The sequence below is a fragment of the Bufo bufo genome, unplaced genomic scaffold, assembly GCF_905171765.1.
Source record: "Bufo bufo unplaced genomic scaffold, aBufBuf1.1, whole genome shotgun sequence".
In the NCBI taxonomy this organism is placed as follows: domain Eukaryota; kingdom Metazoa; phylum Chordata; class Amphibia; order Anura; family Bufonidae; genus Bufo; species Bufo bufo.
Genome location: NW_024401158.1, coordinates 44,474 through 66,324, shown reverse-complemented (window position 1 = coordinate 66,324; position 21,851 = coordinate 44,474). Strand labels below are relative to the sequence as shown.

General features: G+C 44.9%; 12 non-coding genes and 2 pseudogenes across 12 annotated transcripts; all 14 read left to right on the top strand.

Annotated features, from left to right (window-relative positions):
- The first annotated feature begins 213 nt into the window (after positions 1–213).
- LOC120984718 lies at positions 214–424 on the top strand (annotated as a pseudogene).
- Positions 425–1,454: 1,030 nt separating this feature from the next.
- LOC120984755 lies at positions 1,455–1,645 on the top strand. Its single transcript, XR_005775364.1, has one exon. It is a non-coding gene; the product is annotated as a U2 spliceosomal RNA (small nuclear RNA).
- A 1,030-nt stretch (positions 1,646–2,675) lies between these two features.
- On the top strand, positions 2,676–2,866 carry LOC120984754. The gene has a single exon (XR_005775363.1). It is a non-coding gene; the product is annotated as a U2 spliceosomal RNA (small nuclear RNA).
- Positions 2,867–3,897: 1,031 nt separating this feature from the next.
- On the top strand, positions 3,898–4,088 carry LOC120984753. Its single transcript, XR_005775362.1, has one exon. It is a non-coding gene; the product is annotated as a U2 spliceosomal RNA (small nuclear RNA).
- Positions 4,089–5,119: 1,031 nt separating this feature from the next.
- LOC120984752 lies at positions 5,120–5,310 on the top strand. Its single transcript, XR_005775361.1, has one exon. It is a non-coding gene; the product is annotated as a U2 spliceosomal RNA (small nuclear RNA).
- Positions 5,311–6,340: 1,030 nt separating this feature from the next.
- On the top strand, positions 6,341–6,531 carry LOC120984750. The gene has a single exon (XR_005775360.1). It is a non-coding gene; the product is annotated as a U2 spliceosomal RNA (small nuclear RNA).
- Positions 6,532–7,561: 1,030 nt separating this feature from the next.
- On the top strand, positions 7,562–7,752 carry LOC120984748. The gene has a single exon (XR_005775358.1). It is a non-coding gene; the product is annotated as a U2 spliceosomal RNA (small nuclear RNA).
- A 1,031-nt stretch (positions 7,753–8,783) lies between these two features.
- Positions 8,784–8,974, top strand: LOC120984747. Its single transcript, XR_005775357.1, has one exon. It is a non-coding gene; the product is annotated as a U2 spliceosomal RNA (small nuclear RNA).
- A 1,031-nt stretch (positions 8,975–10,005) lies between these two features.
- On the top strand, positions 10,006–10,196 carry LOC120984746. The gene has a single exon (XR_005775356.1). It is a non-coding gene; the product is annotated as a U2 spliceosomal RNA (small nuclear RNA).
- Positions 10,197–11,227: 1,031 nt separating this feature from the next.
- On the top strand, positions 11,228–11,418 carry LOC120984745. The gene has a single exon (XR_005775355.1). It is a non-coding gene; the product is annotated as a U2 spliceosomal RNA (small nuclear RNA).
- Positions 11,419–12,449: 1,031 nt separating this feature from the next.
- LOC120984744 lies at positions 12,450–12,640 on the top strand. The gene has a single exon (XR_005775354.1). It is a non-coding gene; the product is annotated as a U2 spliceosomal RNA (small nuclear RNA).
- A 1,031-nt stretch (positions 12,641–13,671) lies between these two features.
- On the top strand, positions 13,672–13,862 carry LOC120984743. Its single transcript, XR_005775353.1, has one exon. It is a non-coding gene; the product is annotated as a U2 spliceosomal RNA (small nuclear RNA).
- A 1,031-nt stretch (positions 13,863–14,893) lies between these two features.
- LOC120984742 lies at positions 14,894–15,084 on the top strand. Its single transcript, XR_005775352.1, has one exon. It is a non-coding gene; the product is annotated as a U2 spliceosomal RNA (small nuclear RNA).
- A 6,015-nt stretch (positions 15,085–21,099) lies between these two features.
- LOC120984715 lies at positions 21,100–21,306 on the top strand (annotated as a pseudogene).
- Positions 21,307–21,851: the final 545 nt, after the last annotated feature.

The following is a 21,851-nucleotide window of genomic DNA, read 5'->3' as shown; positions in this document are numbered from 1 at the left end:
AGGTGTGAAACTTGTTCTATCAAGATTATATTTTATATATAGATGGGATAGACAGTATGGTGGTGGTTTAGATAGCGAGGGTTATTGGAAATGCAAAAAATGGAAATTTCTTGTTAAATAAAATAAAGATAACCACGATGATGAAGTTTAAAGCAACCAATGATGATTTGGTGTTGCCTCTAAGATACCAAGAAGATGTATTTTGAGTGCTTGAAAACTTACCTGATGTGGTAAAAAAAAAAAAAAAAAAAAAAAAAAAAAAAAAAAAAAATCTGTTCTTATCAGTTTAATATCTGATACGTCCCCTATCTGGGGACCATATATTAAATGGATTTTTCGAACAGGGAGATGGAAAAAGAGCTTGCTCTGTCCACTCCACGCATTGACCTGGTATTGCAGTACCTCCAGGACCGGTGCACCCCTTCTAATCCAGTATGAAAAAACAGAATGAAATTGAAATGGATTGCAAGCATCATCCTTCCAGCCAAGCAAGTGGAAAGTTGTGTGTGTCGTGCCTCCTTCAGCTTCTCCTCTGTCTGCCCAGTCAGTGCAGTGTTGCTTTTTGCATATAATACCTGCATCTAGTCTGTCAATCTCCTAATTGCATCAGCTGTCGGTTGTTTCCAGCACCAAGCAACCCATTCAGCCCAGTGTCGTCACACACACCCTGGATCCAATTAAGACTGATGATTGGTTAATTGGCTTATCACCTGAATGAATTGTTTGGACCTCCCCTCCTCCACGTTTGATTTGGGCCTGTTGTGCACACCTCGGAGGGTTGCTGAGTCGTCTCTGGCAGGCAATTGACCCTTTTTTGTATCAAGTTGGCTGGATGTAACCATTTAGCTTTTGCAGTGCTTCAATAAATGAGTAAAGTTTGCCTGTGTCTCCCTCTTGTGGATCTTTTGAACTGGATTACTTAGTGGCTAAAAAGTAGCCCAGCACTTCCTATGCAGCTGGACCTACCTTGTCTGTTCAATGGACGGAACACTGCGCGTGTCACAAGAGCCTTGTCAGGTCAAGAGGTCAAAGAGGTCAAGTAAGGTCAGCTATTGGATGACATCACAAGGGCCCTGATGGAACACTCAACAATGGTGCCGTGACATCACAATCAACAATGGTTATCCTTTTTTTTTTTTTTTTTTTTTTCCTTTCACTCACTACTATTCCTATCATGCTTTCTGCTTGGCGTGCTTTGGCACCGCACCAGGAATTTCGTGCGAAGAAAAGGCGTGTCCAAAAGTCGCGTGTGGGCGGAGCTATGCAGATAGCAAACACGAAAAGAAGCATGCTGGTGTGACTTCTGTGCGTAGGACGCGCGTGAACGTTTTCCCCGGTTTGTGAGAGAAAGAAGCCTCCCGGACTGTGTATTGGGCTGGGGACAGTAGTCTATTGCCTTCATTAGTGCTCTGCATTGGGGACCATCGGCCTGTACTGCGAACCCTTTTCAGGTTATCGCTTCTCGGCCTTTTGGCTAAGATCAAGTGTAGTATCTGTTCTTATCAGTTTAATATCTGATACGTCCCCTATCTGGGGACCATATATTAAATGGATTTTTCGAACAGGGAGATGGAAAAAGAGCTTGCTCTGTCCACTCCACGCATTGACCTGGTATTGCAGTACCTCCAGGACCGGTGCACCCCTTCTAATCCAGTATGAAAAAACAGAATGAAATTGAAATGGATTGCAAGCATCATCCTTCCAGCCAAGCAAGTGGAAAGTTGTGTGTGTCGTGCCTCCTTCAGCTTCTCCTCTGTCTGCCCAGTCAGTGCAGTGTTGCTTTTTGCATATAATACCTGCATCTAGTCTGTCAATCTCCTAATTGCATCAGCTGTCGGTTGTTTCCAGCACCAAGCAACCCATTCAGCCCAGTGTCGTCACACACACCCTGGATCCAATTAGACTGATGATTGGTTAATTGGCTTATCACCTGAATGAATTGTTTGGACCTCCCCTCCTCCACGTTTGATTTGGGCCTGTTGTGCACACCTCGGAGGGTTGCTGAGTCGTCTCTGGCAGGCAATTGACCCTTTTTTGTATCAAGTTGGCTGGATGTAACCATTTAGCTTTTGCAGTGCTTCAATAAATGAGTAAAGTTTGCCTGTGTCTCCCTCTTGTGGATCTTTTGAACTGGATTACTTAGTGGCTAAAAAGTAGCCCAGCACTTCCTATGCAGCTGGACCTACCTTGTCTGTTCAATGGACGGAACACTGCGCGTGTCACAAGAGCCTTGTCAGGTCAAGAGGTCAAAGAGGTCAAGTAAGGTCAGCTATTGGATGACATCACAAGGGCCCTGATGGAACACTCAACAATGGTGCCGTGACATCACAATCAACAATGGTTATCCTTTTTTTTTTTTTTTTTTTTTTTCCTTTCACTCACTACTATTCCTATCATGCTTTCTGCTTGGCGTGCTTTGGCACCGCACCAGGAATTTCGTGCGAAGAAAAGGCGTGTCCAAAAGTCGCGTGTGGGCGGAGCTATGCAGATAGCAAACACGAAAAGAAGCATGCTGGTGTGACTTCTGTGCGTAGGACGCGCGTGAACGTTTTCCCCGGTTTGTGAGAGAAAGAAGCCTCCCGGACTGTGTATTGGGCTGGGGACAGTAGTCTATTGCCTTCATTAGTGCTCTGCATTGGGGACCATCGGCCTGTACTGCGAACCCTTTTCAGGTTATCGCTTCTCGGCCTTTTGGCTAAGATCAAGTGTAGTATCTGTTCTTATCAGTTTAATATCTGATACGTCCCCTATCTGGGGACCATATATTAAATGGATTTTTCGAACAGGGAGATGGAAAAAGAGCTTGCTCTGTCCACTCCACGCATTGACCTGGTATTGCAGTACCTCCAGGACCGGTGCACCCCTTCTAATCCAGTATGAAAAAACAGAATGAAATTGAAATGGATTGCAAGCATCATCCTTCCAGCCAAGCAAGTGGAAAGTTGTGTGTGTCGTGCCTCCTTCAGCTTCTCCTCTGTCTGCCCAGTCAGTGCAGTGTTGCTTTTTGCATATAATACCTGCATCTAGTCTGTCAATCTCCTAATTGCATCAGCTGTCGGTTGTTTCCAGCACCAAGCAACCCATTCAGCCCCAGTGTCGTCACACACACCCTGGATCCAATTAAGACTGATGATTGGTTAATTGGCTTATCACCTGAATGAATTGTTTGGACCTCCCCTCCTCCACGTTTGATTTGGGCCTGTTGTGCACACCTCGGAGGGTTGCTGAGTCGTCTCTGGCAGGCAATTGACCCTTTTTTGTATCAAGTTGGCTGGATGTAACCATTTAGCTTTTGCAGTGCTTCAATAAATGAGTAAAGTTTGCCTGTGTCTCCCTCTTGTGGATCTTTTGAACTGGATTACTTAGTGGCTAAAAAGTAGCCCAGCACTTCCTATGCAGCTGGACCTACCTTGTCTGTTCAATGGACGGAACACTGCGCGTGTCACAAGAGCCTTGTCAGGTCAAGAGGTCAAAGAGGTCAAGTAAGGTCAGCTATTGGATGACATCACAAGGGCCCTGATGGAACACTCAACAATGGTGCCGTGACATCACAATCAACAATGGTTATCCTTTTTTTTTTTTTTTTTTTTTTCCTTTCACTCACTACTATTCCTATCATGCTTTCTGCTTGGCGTGCTTTGGCACCGCACCAGGAATTTCGTGCGAAGAAAAGGCGTGTCCAAAAGTCGCGTGTGGGCGGAGCTATGCAGATAGCAAACACGAAAAGAAGCATGCTGGTGTGACTTCTGTGCGTAGGACGCGCGTGAACGTTTTCCCCGGTTTGTGAGAGAAAGAAGCCTCCCGGACTGTGTATTGGGCTGGGGACAGTAGTCTATTGCCTTCATTAGTGCTCTGCATTGGGGACCATCGGCCTGTACTGCGAACCCTTTTCAGGTTATCGCTTCTCGGCCTTTTGGCTAAGATCAAGTGTAGTATCTGTTCTTATCAGTTTAATATCTGATACGTCCCCTATCTGGGGACCATATATTAAATGGATTTTTCGAACAGGGAGATGGAAAAAGAGCTTGCTCTGTCCACTCCACGCATTGACCTGGTATTGCAGTACCTCCAGGACCGGTGCACCCCTTCTAATCCAGTATGAAAAAACAGAATGAAATTGAAATGGATTGCAAGCATCATCCTTCCAGCCAAGCAAGTGGAAAGTTGTGTGTGTCGTGCCTCCTTCAGCTTCTCCTCTGTCTGCCCAGTCAGTGCAGTGTTGCTTTTTGCATATAATACCTGCATCTAGTCTGTCAATCTCCTAATTGCATCAGCTGTCGGTTGTTTCCAGCACCAAGCAACCCATTCAGCCCCAGTGTCGTCACACACACCCTGGATCCAATTAAGACTGATGATTGGTTAATTGGCTTATCACCTGAATGAATTGTTTGGACCTCCCCTCCTCCACGTTTGATTTGGGCCTGTTGTGCACACCTCGGAGGGTTGCTGAGTCGTCTCTGGCAGGCAATTGACCCTTTTTTGTATCAAGTTGGCTGGATGTAACCATTTAGCTTTTGCAGTGCTTCAATAAATGAGTAAAGTTTGCCTGTGTCTCCCTCTTGTGGATCTTTTGAACTGGATTACTTAGTGGCTAAAAAGTAGCCCAGCACTTCCTATGCAGCTGGACCTACCTTGTCTGTTCAATGGACGGAACACTGCGCGTGTCACAAGAGCCTTGTCAGGTCAAGAGGTCAAAGAGGTCAAGTAAGGTCAGCTATTGGATGACATCACAAGGGCCCTGATGGAACACTCAACAATGGTGCCGTGACATCACAATCAACAATGGTTATCCTTTTTTTTTTTTTTTTTTTTTTCCTTTCACTCACTACTATTCCTATCATGCTTTCTGCTTGGCGTGCTTTGGCACCGCACCAGGAATTTCGTGCGAAGAAAAGGCGTGTCCAAAAGTCGCGTGTGGGCGGAGCTATGCAGATAGCAAACACGAAAAGAAGCATGCTGGTGTGACTTCTGTGCGTAGGACGCGCGTGAACGTTTTCCCCGGTTTGTGAGAGAAAGAAGCCTCCCGGACTGTGTATTGGGCTGGGGACAGTAGTCTATTGCCTTCATTAGTGCTCTGCATTGGGGACCATCGGCCTGTACTGCGAACCCTTTTCAGGTTATCGCTTCTCGGCCTTTTGGCTAAGATCAAGTGTAGTATCTGTTCTTATCAGTTTAATATCTGATACGTCCCCTATCTGGGGACCATATATTAAATGGATTTTTCGAACAGGGAGATGGAAAAAGAGCTTGCTCTGTCCACTCCACGCATTGACCTGGTATTGCAGTACCTCCAGGACCGGTGCACCCCTTCTAATCCAGTATGAAAAAACAGAATGAAATTGAAATGGATTGCAAGCATCATCCTTCCAGCCAAGCAAGTGGAAAGTTGTGTGTGTCGTGCCTCCTTCAGCTTCTCCTCTGTCTGCCCAGTCAGTGCAGTGTTGCTTTTTGCATATAATACCTGCATCTAGTCTGTCAATCTCCTAATTGCATCAGCTGTCGGTTGTTTCCAGCACCAAGCAACCCATTCAGCCCAGTGTCGTCACACACACCCTGGATCCAATTAAGACTGATGATTGGTTAATTGGCTTATCACCTGAATGAATTGTTTGGACCTCCCCTCCTCCACGTTTGATTTGGGCCTGTTGTGCACACCTCGGAGGGTTGCTGAGTCGTCTCTGGCAGGCAATTGACCCTTTTTTGTATCAAGTTGGCTGGATGTAACCATTTAGCTTTTGCAGTGCTTCAATAAATGAGTAAAGTTTGCCTGTGTCTCCCTCTTGTGGATCTTTTGAACTGGATTACTTAGTGGCTAAAAAGTAGCCCAGCACTTCCTATGCAGCTGGACCTACCTTGTCTGTTCAATGGACGGAACACTGCGCGTGTCACAAGAGCCTTGTCAGGTCAAGAGGTCAAAGAGGTCAAGTAAGGTCAGCTATTGGATGACATCACAAGGGCCCTGATGGAACACTCAACAATGGTGCCGTGACATCACAATCAACAATGGTTATCCTTTTTTTTTTTTTTTTTTTTTTCCTTTCACTCACTACTATTCCTATCATGCTTTCTGCTTGGCGTGCTTTGGCACCGCACCAGGAATTTCGTGCGAAGAAAAGGCGTGTCCAAAAGTCGCGTGTGGGCGGAGCTATGCAGATAGCAAACACGAAAAGAAGCATGCTGGTGTGACTTCTGTGCGTAGGACGCGCGTGAACGTTTTCCCCGGTTTGTGAGAGAAAGAAGCCTCCCGGACTGTGTATTGGGCTGGGGACAGTAGTCTATTGCCTTCATTAGTGCTCTGCATTGGGGACCATCGGCCTGTACTGCGAACCCTTTTCAGGTTATCGCTTCTCGGCCTTTTGGCTAAGATCAAGTGTAGTATCTGTTCTTATCAGTTTAATATCTGATACGTCCCCTATCTGGGGACCATATATTAAATGGATTTTTCGAACAGGGAGATGGAAAAAGAGCTTGCTCTGTCCACTCCACGCATTGACCTGGTATTGCAGTACCTCCAGGACCGGTGCACCCCTTCTAATCCAGTATGAAAAAACAGAATGAAATTGAAATGGATTGCAAGCATCATCCTTCCAGCCAAGCAAGTGGAAAGTTGTGTGTGTCGTGCCTCCTTCAGCTTCTCCTCTGTCTGCCCAGTCAGTGCAGTGTTGCTTTTTGCATATAATACCTGCATCTAGTCTGTCAATCTCCTAATTGCATCAGCTGTCGGTTGTTTCCAGCACCAAGCAACCCATTCAGCCCAGTGTCGTCACACACACCCTGGATCCAATTAAGACTGATGATTGGTTAATTGGCTTATCACCTGAATGAATTGTTTGGACCTCCCCTCCTCCACGTTTGATTTGGGCCTGTTGTGCACACCTCGGAGGGTTGCTGAGTCGTCTCTGGCAGGCAATTGACCCTTTTTTGTATCAAGTTGGCTGGATGTAACCATTTAGCTTTTGCAGTGCTTCAATAAATGAGTAAAGTTTGCCTGTGTCTCCCTCTTGTGGATCTTTTGAACTGGATTACTTAGTGGCTAAAAAGTAGCCCAGCACTTCCTATGCAGCTGGACCTACCTTGTCTGTTCAATGGACGGAACACTGCGCGTGTCACAAGAGCCTTGTCAGGTCAAGAGGTCAAAGAGGTCAAGTAAGGTCAGCTATTGGATGACATCACAAGGGCCCTGATGGAACACTCAACAATGGTGCCGTGACATCACAATCAACAATGGTTATCCTTTTTTTTTTTTTTTTTTTTTTCCTTTCACTCACTACTATTCCTATCATGCTTTCTGCTTGGCGTGCTTTGGCACCGCACCAGGAATTTCGTGCGAAGAAAAGGCGTGTCCAAAAGTCGCGTGTGGGCGGAGCTATGCAGATAGCAAACACGAAAAGAAGCATGCTGGTGTGACTTCTGTGCGTAGGACGCGCGTGAACGTTTTCCCCGGTTTGTGAGAGAAAGAAGCCTCCCGGACTGTGTATTGGGCTGGGGACAGTAGTCTATTGCCTTCATTAGTGCTCTGCATTGGGGACCATCGGCCTGTACTGCGAACCCTTTTCAGGTTATCGCTTCTCGGCCTTTTGGCTAAGATCAAGTGTAGTATCTGTTCTTATCAGTTTAATATCTGATACGTCCCCTATCTGGGGACCATATATTAAATGGATTTTTCGAACAGGGAGATGGAAAAAGAGCTTGCTCTGTCCACTCCACGCATTGACCTGGTATTGCAGTACCTCCAGGACCGGTGCACCCCTTCTAATCCAGTATGAAAAAACAGAATGAAATTGAAATGGATTGCAAGCATCATCCTTCCAGCCAAGCAAGTGGAAAGTTGTGTGTGTCGTGCCTCCTTCAGCTTCTCCTCTGTCTGCCCAGTCAGTGCAGTGTTGCTTTTTGCATATAATACCTGCATCTAGTCTGTCAATCTCCTAATTGCATCAGCTGTCGGTTGTTTCCAGCACCAAGCAACCCATTCAGCCCCAGTGTCGTCACACACACCCTGGATCCAATTAAGACTGATGATTGGTTAATTGGCTTATCACCTGAATGAATTGTTTGGACCTCCCCTCCTCCACGTTTGATTTGGGCCTGTTGTGCACACCTCGGAGGGTTGCTGAGTCGTCTCTGGCAGGCAATTGACCCTTTTTTGTATCAAGTTGGCTGGATGTAACCATTTAGCTTTTGCAGTGCTTCAATAAATGAGTAAAGTTTGCCTGTGTCTCCCTCTTGTGGATCTTTTGAACTGGATTACTTAGTGGCTAAAAAGTAGCCCAGCACTTCCTATGCAGCTGGACCTACCTTGTCTGTTCAATGGACGGAACACTGCGCGTGTCACAAGAGCCTTGTCAGGTCAAGAGGTCAAAGAGGTCAAGTAAGGTCAGCTATTGGATGACATCACAAGGGCCCTGATGGAACACTCAACAATGGTGCCGTGACATCACAATCAACAATGGTTATCCTTTTTTTTTTTTTTTTTTTTTTCCTTTCACTCACTACTATTCCTATCATGCTTTCTGCTTGGCGTGCTTTGGCACCGCACCAGGAATTTCGTGCGAAGAAAAGGCGTGTCCAAAAGTCGCGTGTGGGCGGAGCTATGCAGATAGCAAACACGAAAAGAAGCATGCTGGTGTGACTTCTGTGCGTAGGACGCGCGTGAACGTTTTCCCCGGTTTGTGAGAGAAAGAAGCCTCCCGGACTGTGTATTGGGCTGGGGACAGTAGTCTATTGCCTTCATTAGTGCTCTGCATTGGGGACCATCGGCCTGTACTGCGAACCCTTTTCAGGTTATCGCTTCTCGGCCTTTTGGCTAAGATCAAGTGTAGTATCTGTTCTTATCAGTTTAATATCTGATACGTCCCCTATCTGGGGACCATATATTAAATGGATTTTTCGAACAGGGAGATGGAAAAAGAGCTTGCTCTGTCCACTCCACGCATTGACCTGGTATTGCAGTACCTCCAGGACCGGTGCACCCCTTCTAATCCAGTATGAAAAAACAGAATGAAATTGAAATGGATTGCAAGCATCATCCTTCCAGCCAAGCAAGTGGAAAGTTGTGTGTGTCGTGCCTCCTTCAGCTTCTCCTCTGTCTGCCCAGTCAGTGCAGTGTTGCTTTTTGCATATAATACCTGCATCTAGTCTGTCAATCTCCTAATTGCATCAGCTGTCGGTTGTTTCCAGCACCAAGCAACCCATTCAGCCCCAGTGTCGTCACACACACCCTGGATCCAATTAAGACTGATGATTGGTTAATTGGCTTATCACCTGAATGAATTGTTTGGACCTCCCCTCCTCCACGTTTGATTTGGGCCTGTTGTGCACACCTCGGAGGGTTGCTGAGTCGTCTCTGGCAGGCAATTGACCCTTTTTTGTATCAAGTTGGCTGGATGTAACCATTTAGCTTTTGCAGTGCTTCAATAAATGAGTAAAGTTTGCCTGTGTCTCCCTCTTGTGGATCTTTTGAACTGGATTACTTAGTGGCTAAAAAGTAGCCCAGCACTTCCTATGCAGCTGGACCTACCTTGTCTGTTCAATGGACGGAACACTGCGCGTGTCACAAGAGCCTTGTCAGGTCAAGAGGTCAAAGAGGTCAAGTAAGGTCAGCTATTGGATGACATCACAAGGGCCCTGATGGAACACTCAACAATGGTGCCGTGACATCACAATCAACAATGGTTATCCTTTTTTTTTTTTTTTTTTTTTTCCTTTCACTCACTACTATTCCTATCATGCTTTCTGCTTGGCGTGCTTTGGCACCGCACCAGGAATTTCGTGCGAAGAAAAGGCGTGTCCAAAAGTCGCGTGTGGGCGGAGCTATGCAGATAGCAAACACGAAAAGAAGCATGCTGGTGTGACTTCTGTGCGTAGGACGCGCGTGAACGTTTTCCCCGGTTTGTGAGAGAAAGAAGCCTCCCGGACTGTGTATTGGGCTGGGGACAGTAGTCTATTGCCTTCATTAGTGCTCTGCATTGGGGACCATCGGCCTGTACTGCGAACCCTTTTCAGGTTATCGCTTCTCGGCCTTTTGGCTAAGATCAAGTGTAGTATCTGTTCTTATCAGTTTAATATCTGATACGTCCCCTATCTGGGGACCATATATTAAATGGATTTTTCGAACAGGGAGATGGAAAAAGAGCTTGCTCTGTCCACTCCACGCATTGACCTGGTATTGCAGTACCTCCAGGACCGGTGCACCCCTTCTAATCCAGTATGAAAAAACAGAATGAAATTGAAATGGATTGCAAGCATCATCCTTCCAGCCAAGCAAGTGGAAAGTTGTGTGTGTCGTGCCTCCTTCAGCTTCTCCTCTGTCTGCCCAGTCAGTGCAGTGTTGCTTTTTGCATATAATACCTGCATCTAGTCTGTCAATCTCCTAATTGCATCAGCTGTCGGTTGTTTCCAGCACCAAGCAACCCATTCAGCCCCAGTGTCGTCACACACACCCTGGATCCAATTAAGACTGATGATTGGTTAATTGGCTTATCACCTGAATGAATTGTTTGGACCTCCCCTCCTCCACGTTTGATTTGGGCCTGTTGTGCACACCTCGGAGGGTTGCTGAGTCGTCTCTGGCAGGCAATTGACCCTTTTTTGTATCAAGTTGGCTGGATGTAACCATTTAGCTTTTGCAGTGCTTCAATAAATGAGTAAAGTTTGCCTGTGTCTCCCTCTTGTGGATCTTTTGAACTGGATTACTTAGTGGCTAAAAAGTAGCCCAGCACTTCCTATGCAGCTGGACCTACCTTGTCTGTTCAATGGACGGAACACTGCGCGTGTCACAAGAGCCTTGTCAGGTCAAGAGGTCAAAGAGGTCAAGTAAGGTCAGCTATTGGATGACATCACAAGGGCCCTGATGGAACACTCAACAATGGTGCCGTGACATCACAATCAACAATGGTTATCCTTTTTTTTTTTTTTTTTTTTTTCCTTTCACTCACTACTATTCCTATCATGCTTTCTGCTTGGCGTGCTTTGGCACCGCACCAGGAATTTCGTGCGAAGAAAAGGCGTGTCCAAAAGTCGCGTGTGGGCGGAGCTATGCAGATAGCAAACACGAAAAGAAGCATGCTGGTGTGACTTCTGTGCGTAGGACGCGCGTGAACGTTTTCCCCGGTTTGTGAGAGAAAGAAGCCTCCCGGACTGTGTATTGGGCTGGGGACAGTAGTCTATTGCCTTCATTAGTGCTCTGCATTGGGGACCATCGGCCTGTACTGCGAACCCTTTTCAGGTTATCGCTTCTCGGCCTTTTGGCTAAGATCAAGTGTAGTATCTGTTCTTATCAGTTTAATATCTGATACGTCCCCTATCTGGGGACCATATATTAAATGGATTTTTCGAACAGGGAGATGGAAAAAGAGCTTGCTCTGTCCACTCCACGCATTGACCTGGTATTGCAGTACCTCCAGGACCGGTGCACCCCTTCTAATCCAGTATGAAAAAACAGAATGAAATTGAAATGGATTGCAAGCATCATCCTTCCAGCCAAGCAAGTGGAAAGTTGTGTGTGTCGTGCCTCCTTCAGCTTCTCCTCTGTCTGCCCAGTCAGTGCAGTGTTGCTTTTTGCATATAATACCTGCATCTAGTCTGTCAATCTCCTAATTGCATCAGCTGTCGGTTGTTTCCAGCACCAAGCAACCCATTCAGCCCCAGTGTCGTCACACACACCCTGGATCCAATTAAGACTGATGATTGGTTAATTGGCTTATCACCTGAATGAATTGTTTGGACCTCCCCTCCTCCACGTTTGATTTGGGCCTGTTGTGCACACCTCGGAGGGTTGCTGAGTCGTCTCTGGCAGGCAATTGACCCTTTTTTGTATCAAGTTGGCTGGATGTAACCATTTAGCTTTTGCAGTGCTTCAATAAATGAGTAAAGTTTGCCTGTGTCTCCCTCTTGTGGATCTTTTGAACTGGATTACTTAGTGGCTAAAAAGTAGCCCAGCACTTCCTATGCAGCTGGACCTACCTTGTCTGTTCAATGGACGGAACACTGCGCGTGTCACAAGAGCCTTGTCAGGTCAAGAGGTCAAAGAGGTCAAGTAAGGTCAGCTATTGGATGACATCACAAGGGCCCTGATGGAACACTCAACAATGGTGCCGTGACATCACAATCAACAATGGTTATCCTTTTTTTTTTTTTTTTTTTTTTCCTTTCACTCACTACTATTCCTATCATGCTTTCTGCTTGGCGTGCTTTGGCACCGCACCAGGAATTTCGTGCGAAGAAAAGGCGTGTCCAAAAGTCGCGTGTGGGCGGAGCTATGCAGATAGCAAACACGAAAAGAAGCATGCTGGTGTGACTTCTGTGCGTAGGACGCGCGTGAACGTTTTCCCCGGTTTGTGAGAGAAAGAAGCCTCCCGGACTGTGTATTGGGCTGGGGACAGTAGTCTATTGCCTTCATTAGTGCTCTGCATTGGGGACCATCGGCCTGTACTGCGAACCCTTTTCAGGTTATCGCTTCTCGGCCTTTTGGCTAAGATCAAGTGTAGTATCTGTTCTTATCAGTTTAATATCTGATACGTCCCCTATCTGGGGACCATATATTAAATGGATTTTTCGAACAGGGAGATGGAAAAAGAGCTTGCTCTGTCCACTCCACGCATTGACCTGGTATTGCAGTACCTCCAGGACCGGTGCACCCCTTCTAATCCAGTATGAAAAAACAGAATGAAATTGAAATGGATTGCAAGCATCATCCTTCCAGCCAAGCAAGTGGAAAGTTGTGTGTGTCGTGCCTCCTTCAGCTTCTCCTCTGTCTGCCCAGTCAGTGCAGTGTTGCTTTTTGCATATAATACCTGCATCTAGTCTGTCAATCTCCTAATTGCATCAGCTGTCGGTTGTTTCCAGCACCAAGCAACCCATTCAGCCCCAGTGTCGTCACACACACCCTGGATCCAATTAAGACTGATGATTGGTTAATTGGCTTATCACCTGAATGAATTGTTTGGACCTCCCCTCCTCCACGTTTGATTTGGGCCTGTTGTGCACACCTCGGAGGGTTGCTGAGTCGTCTCTGGCAGGCAATTGACCCTTTTTTGTATCAAGTTGGCTGGATGTAACCATTTAGCTTTTGCAGTGCTTCAATAAATGAGTAAAGTTTGCCTGTGTCTCCCTCTTGTGGATCTTTTGAACTGGATTACTTAGTGGCTAAAAAGTAGCCCAGCACTTCCTATGCAGCTGGACCTACCTTGTCTGTTCAATGGACGGAACACTGCGCGTGTCACAAGAGCCTTGTCAGGTCAAGAGGTCAAAGAGGTCAAGTAAGGTCAGCTATTGGATGACATCACAAGGGCCCTGATGGAACACTCAACAATGGTGCCGTGACATCACAATCAACAATGGTTATCCTTTTTTTTTTTTTTTTTTTTTTCCTTTCACTCACTACTATTCCTATCATGCTTTCTGCTTGGCGTGCTTTGGCACCGCACCAGGAATTTCGTGCGAAGAAAAGGCGTGTCCAAAAGTCGCGTGTGGGCGGAGCTATGCAGATAGCAAACACGAAAAGAAGCATGCTGGTGTGACTTCTGTGCGTAGGACGCGCGTGAACGTTTTCCCCGGTTTGTGAGAGAAAGAAGCCTCCCGGACTGTGTATTGGGCTGGGGACAGTAGTCTATTGCCTTCATTAGTGCTCTGCATTGGGGACCATCGGCCTGTACTGCGAACCCTTTTCAGGTTATCGCTTCTCGGCCTTTTGGCTAAGATCAAGTGTAGTATCTGTTCTTATCAGTTTAATATCTGATACGTCCCCTATCTGGGGACCATATATTAAATGGATTTTTCGAACAGGGAGATGGAAAAAGAGCTTGCTCTGTCCACTCCACGCATTGACCTGGTATTGCAGTACCTCCAGGACCGGTGCACCCCTTCTAATCCAGTATGAAAAAACAGAATGAAATTGAAATGGATTGCAAGCATCATCCTTCCAGCCAAGCAAGTGGAAAGTTGTGTGTGTCGTGCCTCCTTCAGCTTCTCCTCTGTCTGCCCAGTCAGTGCAGTGTTGCTTTTTGCATATAATACCTGCATCTAGTCTGTCAATCTCCTAATTGCATCAGCTGTCGGTTGTTTCCAGCACCAAGCAACCCATTCAGCCCCAGTGTCGTCACACACACCCTGGATCCAATTAAGACTGATGATTGGTTAATTGGCTTATCACCTGAATGAATTGTTTGGACCTCCCCTCCTCCACGTTTGATTTGGGCCTGTTGTGCACACCTCGGAGGGTTGCTGAGTCGTCTCTGGCAGGCAATTGACCCTTTTTTGTATCAAGTTGGCTGGATGTAACCATTTAGCTTTTGCAGTGCTTCAATAAATGAGTAAAGTTTGCCTGTGTCTCCCTCTTGTGGATCTTTTGAACTGGATTACTTAGTGGCTAAAAAGTAGCCCAGCACTTCCTATGCAGCTGGACCTACCTTGTCTGTTCAATGGACGGAACACTGCGCGTGTCACAAGAGCCTTGTCAGGTCAAGAGGTCAAAGAGGTCAAGTAAGGTCAGCTATTGGATGACATCACAAGGGCCCTGATGGAACACTCAACAATGGTGCCGTGACATCACAATCAACAATGGTTATCCTTTTTTTTTTTTTTTTTTTTTTCCTTTCACTCACTACTATTCCTATCATGCTTTCTGCTTGGCGTGCTTTGGCACCGCACCAGGAATTTCGTGCGAAGAAAAGGCGTGTCCAAAAGTCGCGTGTGGGCGGAGCTATGCAGATAGCAAACACGAAAAGAAGCATGCTGGTGTGACTTCTGTGCGTAGGACGCGCGTGAACGTTTTCCCCGGTTTGTGAGAGAAAGAAGCCTCCCGGACTGTGTATTGGGCTGGGGACAGTAGTCTATTGCCTTCATTAGTGCTCTGCATTGGGGACCATCGGCCTGTACTGCGAACCCTTTTCAGGTTATCGCTTCTCGGCCTTTTGGCTAAGATCAAGTGTAGTATCTGTTCTTATCAGTTTAATATCTGATACGTCCCCTATCTGGGGACCATATATTAAATGGATTTTTCGAACAGGGAGATGGAAAAAGAGCTTGCTCTGTCCACTCCACGCATTGACCTGGTATTGCAGTACCTCCAGGACCGGTGCACCCCTTCTAATCCAGTATGAAAAAACAGAATGAAATTGAAATGGATTGCAAGCATCATCCTTCCAGCCAAGCAAGTGGAAAGTTGTGTGTGTCGTGCCTCCTTCAGCTTCTCCTCTGTCTGCCCAGTCAGTGCAGTGTTGCTTTTTGCATATAATACCTGCATCTAGTCTGTCAATCTCCTAATTGCATCAGCTGTCGGTTGTTTCCAGCACCAAGCAACCCATTCAGCCCCAGTGTCGTCACACACACCCTGGATCCAATTAAGACTGATGATTGGTTAATTGGCTTATCACCTGAATGAATTGTTTGGACCTCCCCTCCTCCACGTTTGATTTGGGCCTGTTGTGCACACCTCGGAGGGTTGCTGAGTCGTCTCTGGCAGGCAATTGACCCTTTTTTGTATCAAGTTGGCTGGATGTAACCATTTAGCTTTTGCAGTGCTTCAATAAATGAGTAAAGTTTGCCTGTGTCTCCCTCTTGTGGATCTTTTGAACTGGATTACTTAGTGGCTAAAAAGTAGCCCAGCACTTCCTATGCAGCTGGACCTACCTTGTCTGTTCAATGGACGGAACACTGCGCGTGTCACAAGAGCCTTGTCAGGTCAAGAGGTCAAAGAGGTCAAGTAAGGTCAGCTATTGGATGACATCACAAGGGCCCTGATGGAACACTCAACAATGGTGCCGTGACATCACAATCAACAATGGTTATCCTTTTTTTTTTTTTTTTTTTTTTCTTTCACTCACTACTATTCCTATCATGCTTTCTGCTTGGCGTGCTTTGGCACCGCACCAGGAATTTCGTGCGAAGAAAAGGCGTGTCCAAAAGTCGCGTGTGGGCGGAGCTATGCAGATAGCAAACACGAAAAGAAGCATGCTGGTGTGACTTCTGTGCGTAGGACGCGCGTGAACGTTTTCCCCGGTTTGTGAGAGAAAGAAGCCTCCCGGACTGTGTATTGGGCTGGGGACAGTAGTCTATTGCCTTCATTAGTGCTCTGCATTGGGGACCATCGGCCTGTACTGCGAACCCTTTTCAGGTTATCGCTTCTCGGCCTTTTGGCAAGATCATGGTCTTGTTGAGAGGGATCCGTACCAAGCTCTTGGCCCTGCAGCATCGCCACATGGCTTAAGCTGCTCGCTGCTATAAGGAGAAGGTGGGATAACCAAGAAGGCGATCAAGACGGAGAAAGATGGGCGTGAAAATCGATTACGCCGGGACCGGAGACTTCCGGGTCAGGAACGCGTTTGGAATTTGTGTCGAGGAAGCGAAGAAAGAAAAATTTACAGATGAACATCTTGTCAAAGAGGTACTGTTTAAAACTCTACATGTCAGTATGGCGGATATTTTGTGCTTACAAGATCGAATTGGTGGAAGGCGCACTCTTGTCTTAACATCTATAGGAGCCTGTCATAATTTATTTTTGTTTTTGGAGAGGAATAAGGACAATCCAGAACTAGATGGCTTGACGTTCACGGTGTTGTACAATAGAGACATTCACTTGGTCGTGTTTATGTACAACCCATACGTCGATACGGATGATATTTTTTTGTTCTTATCTAAATACTGCGAAAAAGTCGTTTACGCCCATAAAGTTATGGGTAGCCATGGTTTGTGGACTGGCAAACACAAGTATTTTGTGCGTTTCCGCCCTGATCCTCTGAGCCCAGGGGGTATGAGTCATCCTCCCCAAAGTTTTGTTATTGGCAGAGATAGAGGCCTCATTTTCTTTCAAGACGCTCCAAGTTATTGCCGAAAATGCAAGTTGTATGGGCATGTACAAGAGAATTGTCAGCAAACCTCCTTCGTCTGCTCGAAGTGTCATAAAGATGGGCATATCGCAAAGGATTGTAAAAATGCAATTATCTGTAATCTCTGTGAAGAAGCGGGGCATACTTTTAAAGAGTGTCCTTCACGTGGCTATAGAGCTAAGCCAAAAAGATTGTATGCTGATGTTGCAAGGGCAAGGGCTGCAGGGCCATCTCGGATCCCAGATCAGCCGTCTCAAACTCCTGTGCAGTTATCCCAGAATCCAGTTCAGGCGTCTCAAATGGCAGTTCAATCACAGACTGATATACATCAGAGTGGAAGTGTGCAGCAAGCTACTCCTATTGTTTCCCCTGTGGGGAGTAGAGAAAATGTGGAGATGGACATTTCCCAGGTGGAGGAAGATTTTCCCCAAATATTTGGTCTTCAGTCGGATCTTCAGGGAGAAGGAGAGGTGGTCTCTCCCTTACCTAAATCGCCAGTGCCCGGGTGGGATGAGATGGAGGACCCACAGGAGGATGGGAGAGGTGAACAAGGAGATTTTGTATCCACCAGTGACTTCATAACACCCACTACGAGATCAGCGGAGGAATCGCTGAGCTCAGTTGTAAAGAAACCCCGCTTATTACCGCCTCAGTACAGTGGAGTAGAACAGAGTCCGGTAAGGCAGGAGGCGTATCCTGCTGCTTGCATTCCGGACAACAGTGCTTTTTTGGACGAGTCAAAGGCCAGGGACTTTTGCTCAGGAGGTCAACCTCCCGACGGAATCGGATAAGGAAACAGTGGGGTACTGGTAACTATGTCCGAAATAAGATCTTGCAATGGGGGGAAAAGCTGAATTTCATGTCTTATCCTTGAATGTGAGGGTACTGAAATCAAGAGCTAGACGAACTGCAGTTTTTGATTATATTAAAAAACAAAATCCGGATATCGCATGTCTTCAAGAGTGCGGTATCTCAGAACCCGTCTGTGCTAATGAGTGGCCACATGGGAACTCAATTTGGTCAGGTTCTTGTATAAATAAGAATGATGGTGTGGGGATAGTTTTATGTCATAGAGATCTTGTTTTTGAAAGCTACACGGTGGTGGAGGTGGGGAGGTGCATTATGGCGATGATTAAGTACAAGGGGTGGCGGGTTAGGATTATTAACGTTTATTGTCCTACCGGGAAAAAAGAACGTCTAGAGTTACTAGACAAATTGAATTTTTTTCTGGTAGGTAGAGTGCCGACAATTTTATTGGGTGATTTCAATTGCACTATAGAAGGTGATAAGATGGATGTGACAGGGAATAGATTGCACAAAATTGTTTCAGATTTTTCTTTAACTGATTCTGCATTGATGTTAGGTAAACCCCCACCTGCTACCTTTAAAGCAGATAGGGGTGATTTTTTTTCTAGGATTGATTTTGTTTTTCTTTCCAAAAATTTATTTTGTAGGAAAATGTTATACCTTGATGTTATTTTTTCTGATCACATGTGCTTGTCTGTTTGGGTGGAAGGAGATGAGGAGATTACATATGGTAGAGGTGTGTGGAAACTGAATATGGGTTTGTTAGATGATGAGATGGTGATGAGAGTGTTTAAGTACCAGTATGAAAGATGGAAATTCAGAAAGGATGATTTTGTGAATGTTTTGTGTTGGTGGGATTGGATGAAATCAAGAATAAAACTTTTTTTCAAGAAATGGGGGTATAAGAGGGCGAGGAAGAGGAGGAATGAATACAATGAATTAAATAGGAGAGCTGAGTGGTTGTGGAAATTGAGTGCAATGGGTGTAGATGTGAAAGATTTGTTGGAAGTTGTTAAAAGGGAAAAGAAAGTGTTTATGGAGAGAAAGGGTAAAGAGATTATTTTTAGGGCGAAAGTTGATATGATTGAGAAGAATGAAAAATGTTCTAGGTTTTTTTTCAAAAAGGTGTGTGGTAAAAAGGAAGATATGTTGGAAGTGGTTGATAGCAAGGGAGAGTGTGTTAGGGGTAAAAGTGTGATTGGGGCAGTGGAAGAGTTCTATGGAAATTTGTATGGGTTGAAGTGGATTGATAAGGACCTTATGATGGAGGTAATGAATGTTTTGGATGAAAAATTAAATGTAGAAAGTCAGAGTTTGGTGTGTGAGGATATTTCTACAGAAGAAATAAAGAAGATTGTGTGGAGTTGTAAAAAAAATAAGACACCGGGTAAGGATGGTATTCCGATTGAGTTGTATGTGAGAGCATGGGACTGGATGGGAAATGATTTTTTGGAAGTATGTAGGTATATGTGGGAAAATGGTGTAATAGGGGAGTCGATGAAAGAAGGCGTGGTAGTTCTGATTTTTAAAAAGGGTGACAAAAATAAACTCGAGAATTGGAGACCAATAACTTTATTAAATGCTGATTATAAGGTATTTGGTAAATTGTTGGCTAATCGGATGCGTGGTGTGATTGATAAGGTTGTGAATGAAGATCAAGTTTGTGCTGTGCCTGGGAGAAGTATGAATGAAAATTTAGTTCTATTGAGAGATTTGATTGGAGATTGCATGAGTAGAAAACAGAAATGCATGTTACTAGCGATAGATTTTGAGAAAGCATTTGACAGAGTGGCACACTGTTTTATGTTTGCAGTTCTAGAGCGAATGGGTTTTCCAAAGAAGTTTGTGGACTGTGTGAAGAGTTTGTATAGTGGGGTGTCAAGTGAGTTTATGATAAATGGTTGGTTGAGTAAAAAGGTGAATGTATGGAGTGGTGTGAGACAAGGCTGCCCAATGTCTCCTGTGCTTTTCATTAGTGTGATTGAGGTATTAATGTGTTTAATAAGGAAGGATAAAGTTATGAGAGGTATGTTGATTCCGGGGAGTATGGGTAAATGTGTGAAAGTGTTAGGATACATGGATGATGTGGTGATTGTAAGTGATAATATGGCTGCTATTAGGAGAGGAAGGTTATGGTTGGATATGTTTTGTGGTGCGTCTGCCTTTAAAATTAACTGGAATAAATGTGTGTTTAAATGTTTTGGGGATAGGAGTATTTGTCTGGAAGATGTTAAGAATGAGAATAATGAGGTGAAGGTGTTAGGTATTTTGTTTAATGATGATTTGAAAGGGAATGAGAGTTGGGATGAATGTGGGAGAAAGATTGAGAGGAAATTAAATTTCTGGAGGTTAAGAGATCTTTCACTCACAGGGAAAGTATTGATTATAAAAGCTGTTATTTTGCCAATTATCCTTTTTGTAGCAGGAGTATACCCTGCATGTTCAAAAAAAGTTGCGAAAGTTGAGAAACTGGTGTTTACGTTTCTTTGGGGAGGACGTATGGAGAAGCTGAAAAGAGAGTATGTGTATAAAAGAAGTGTGAATGGTGGTTTGGATTTCCCTAAGTTTGAAATTTTTCTTGGTTTGAATTATATTAAAAGTTTTGTGGTGTTGGTGGAGAAACAGAATAAGAGTGCATATATGGTAAGATACATGGCTGGATGGATGATGTATGGGTTGAAGTGGTGTGAAAGAGATGCTAGAGTGCCTGTGTCGTTTAAATGTCCAGTGTGGTATGAAGTGGTTGAAAGGTTTATTAGGAAATTTGATTTATTGGCTGTGAGAATGGAAGTGTTTAAAGATAAGAAAAAGGTGATGGCTAAATTTAGAGAAAATGAGGTTGCATGTGATATTGTAGGGTTAAGGTCGGATGTTGCATCAGTAGTGTGGAAGAAATGTTCAATAGTAGGCATATCAAATAGACAGAAAGATATTGTGTGGATGGGGTTGCAAAACATATTGCCTGTGCGTGAAGTCCAGAAAAAAAGGGATTTAATTAGGTCAGAAGTTTGTCCAAGAGATGGGTGCGGGGGATGTGAGTCTGTAAGACATTTATTTTGGGATTGTGGGTATGCAAATGATGTATGGAAAAGAGTGGGAGGTTTAGTTAAAGAGTTGACGGGTGTTGCGTATATGGACTGGAAAGTGGCGATGTTTGGTATTGGTGCGCGTGGTAGGATGAATACAAGGATTTTGTGGTATATAATGGTATGTGTTATGGAGAGTCTGTGGGATGTGAGGAATTTATTAGTGTTCAAGAAAGAAGTAGTGCCTGAGTGTGACTGTGTTAAGTTAGTTCTGTCTAGACTTTATGTAATTCATTTATGGGATAGACAGTATGGTGGAGGTATAGATTCAGAGGGAGTATGGAAGTTTAAAAAATGGAGATCGTTGATCAAGTATTGAATTAAGTTATGATGTATTGTGTTTGTTGTCTTTTGATGATGTGTTTTTTTTTTCTTCTGTATATATGAATTTTGACTTTATTTGAAAATAAAAATAAAAAAAAAAAAAAAAAAAAAAATCTGTTCTTATCAGTTTAATATCTGATACGTCCCCTATCTGGGGACCATATATTAAATGGATTTTTCGAACAGGGAGATGGAAAAAGAGCTTGCTCTGTCCACTCCACGCATTGACCTGGTATTGCAGTACCTCCAGGACCGGTGCACCCCTTCTAATCCAGTATGAAAAAACAGAATGAAATTGAAATGGATTGCAAGCATCATCCTTCCAGCCAAGCAAGTGGAAAGTTGTGTGTGTCGTGCCTCCTTCAGCTTCTCCTCTGTCTGCCCAGTCAGTGCAGTGTTGCTTTTTGCATATAATACCTGCATCTAGTCTGTCAATCTCCTAATTGCATCAGCTGTCGGTTGTTTCCAGCACCAAGCAACCCATTCAGCCCCAGTGTCGTCACACACACCCTGGATCCAATTAAGACTGATGATTGGTTAATTGGCTTATCACCTGAATGAATTGTTTGGACCTCCCCTCCTCCACGTTTGATTTGGGCCTGTTGTGCACACCTCGGAGGGTTGCTGAGTCGTCTCTGGCAGGCAATTGACCCTTTTTTGTATCAAGTTGGCTGGATGTAACCATTTAGCTTTTGCAGTGCTTCAATAAATGAGTAAAGTTTGCCTGTGTCTCCCTCTTGTGGATCTTTTGAACTGGATTACTTAGTGGCTAAAAAGTAGCCCAGCACTTCCTATGCAGCTGGACCTACCT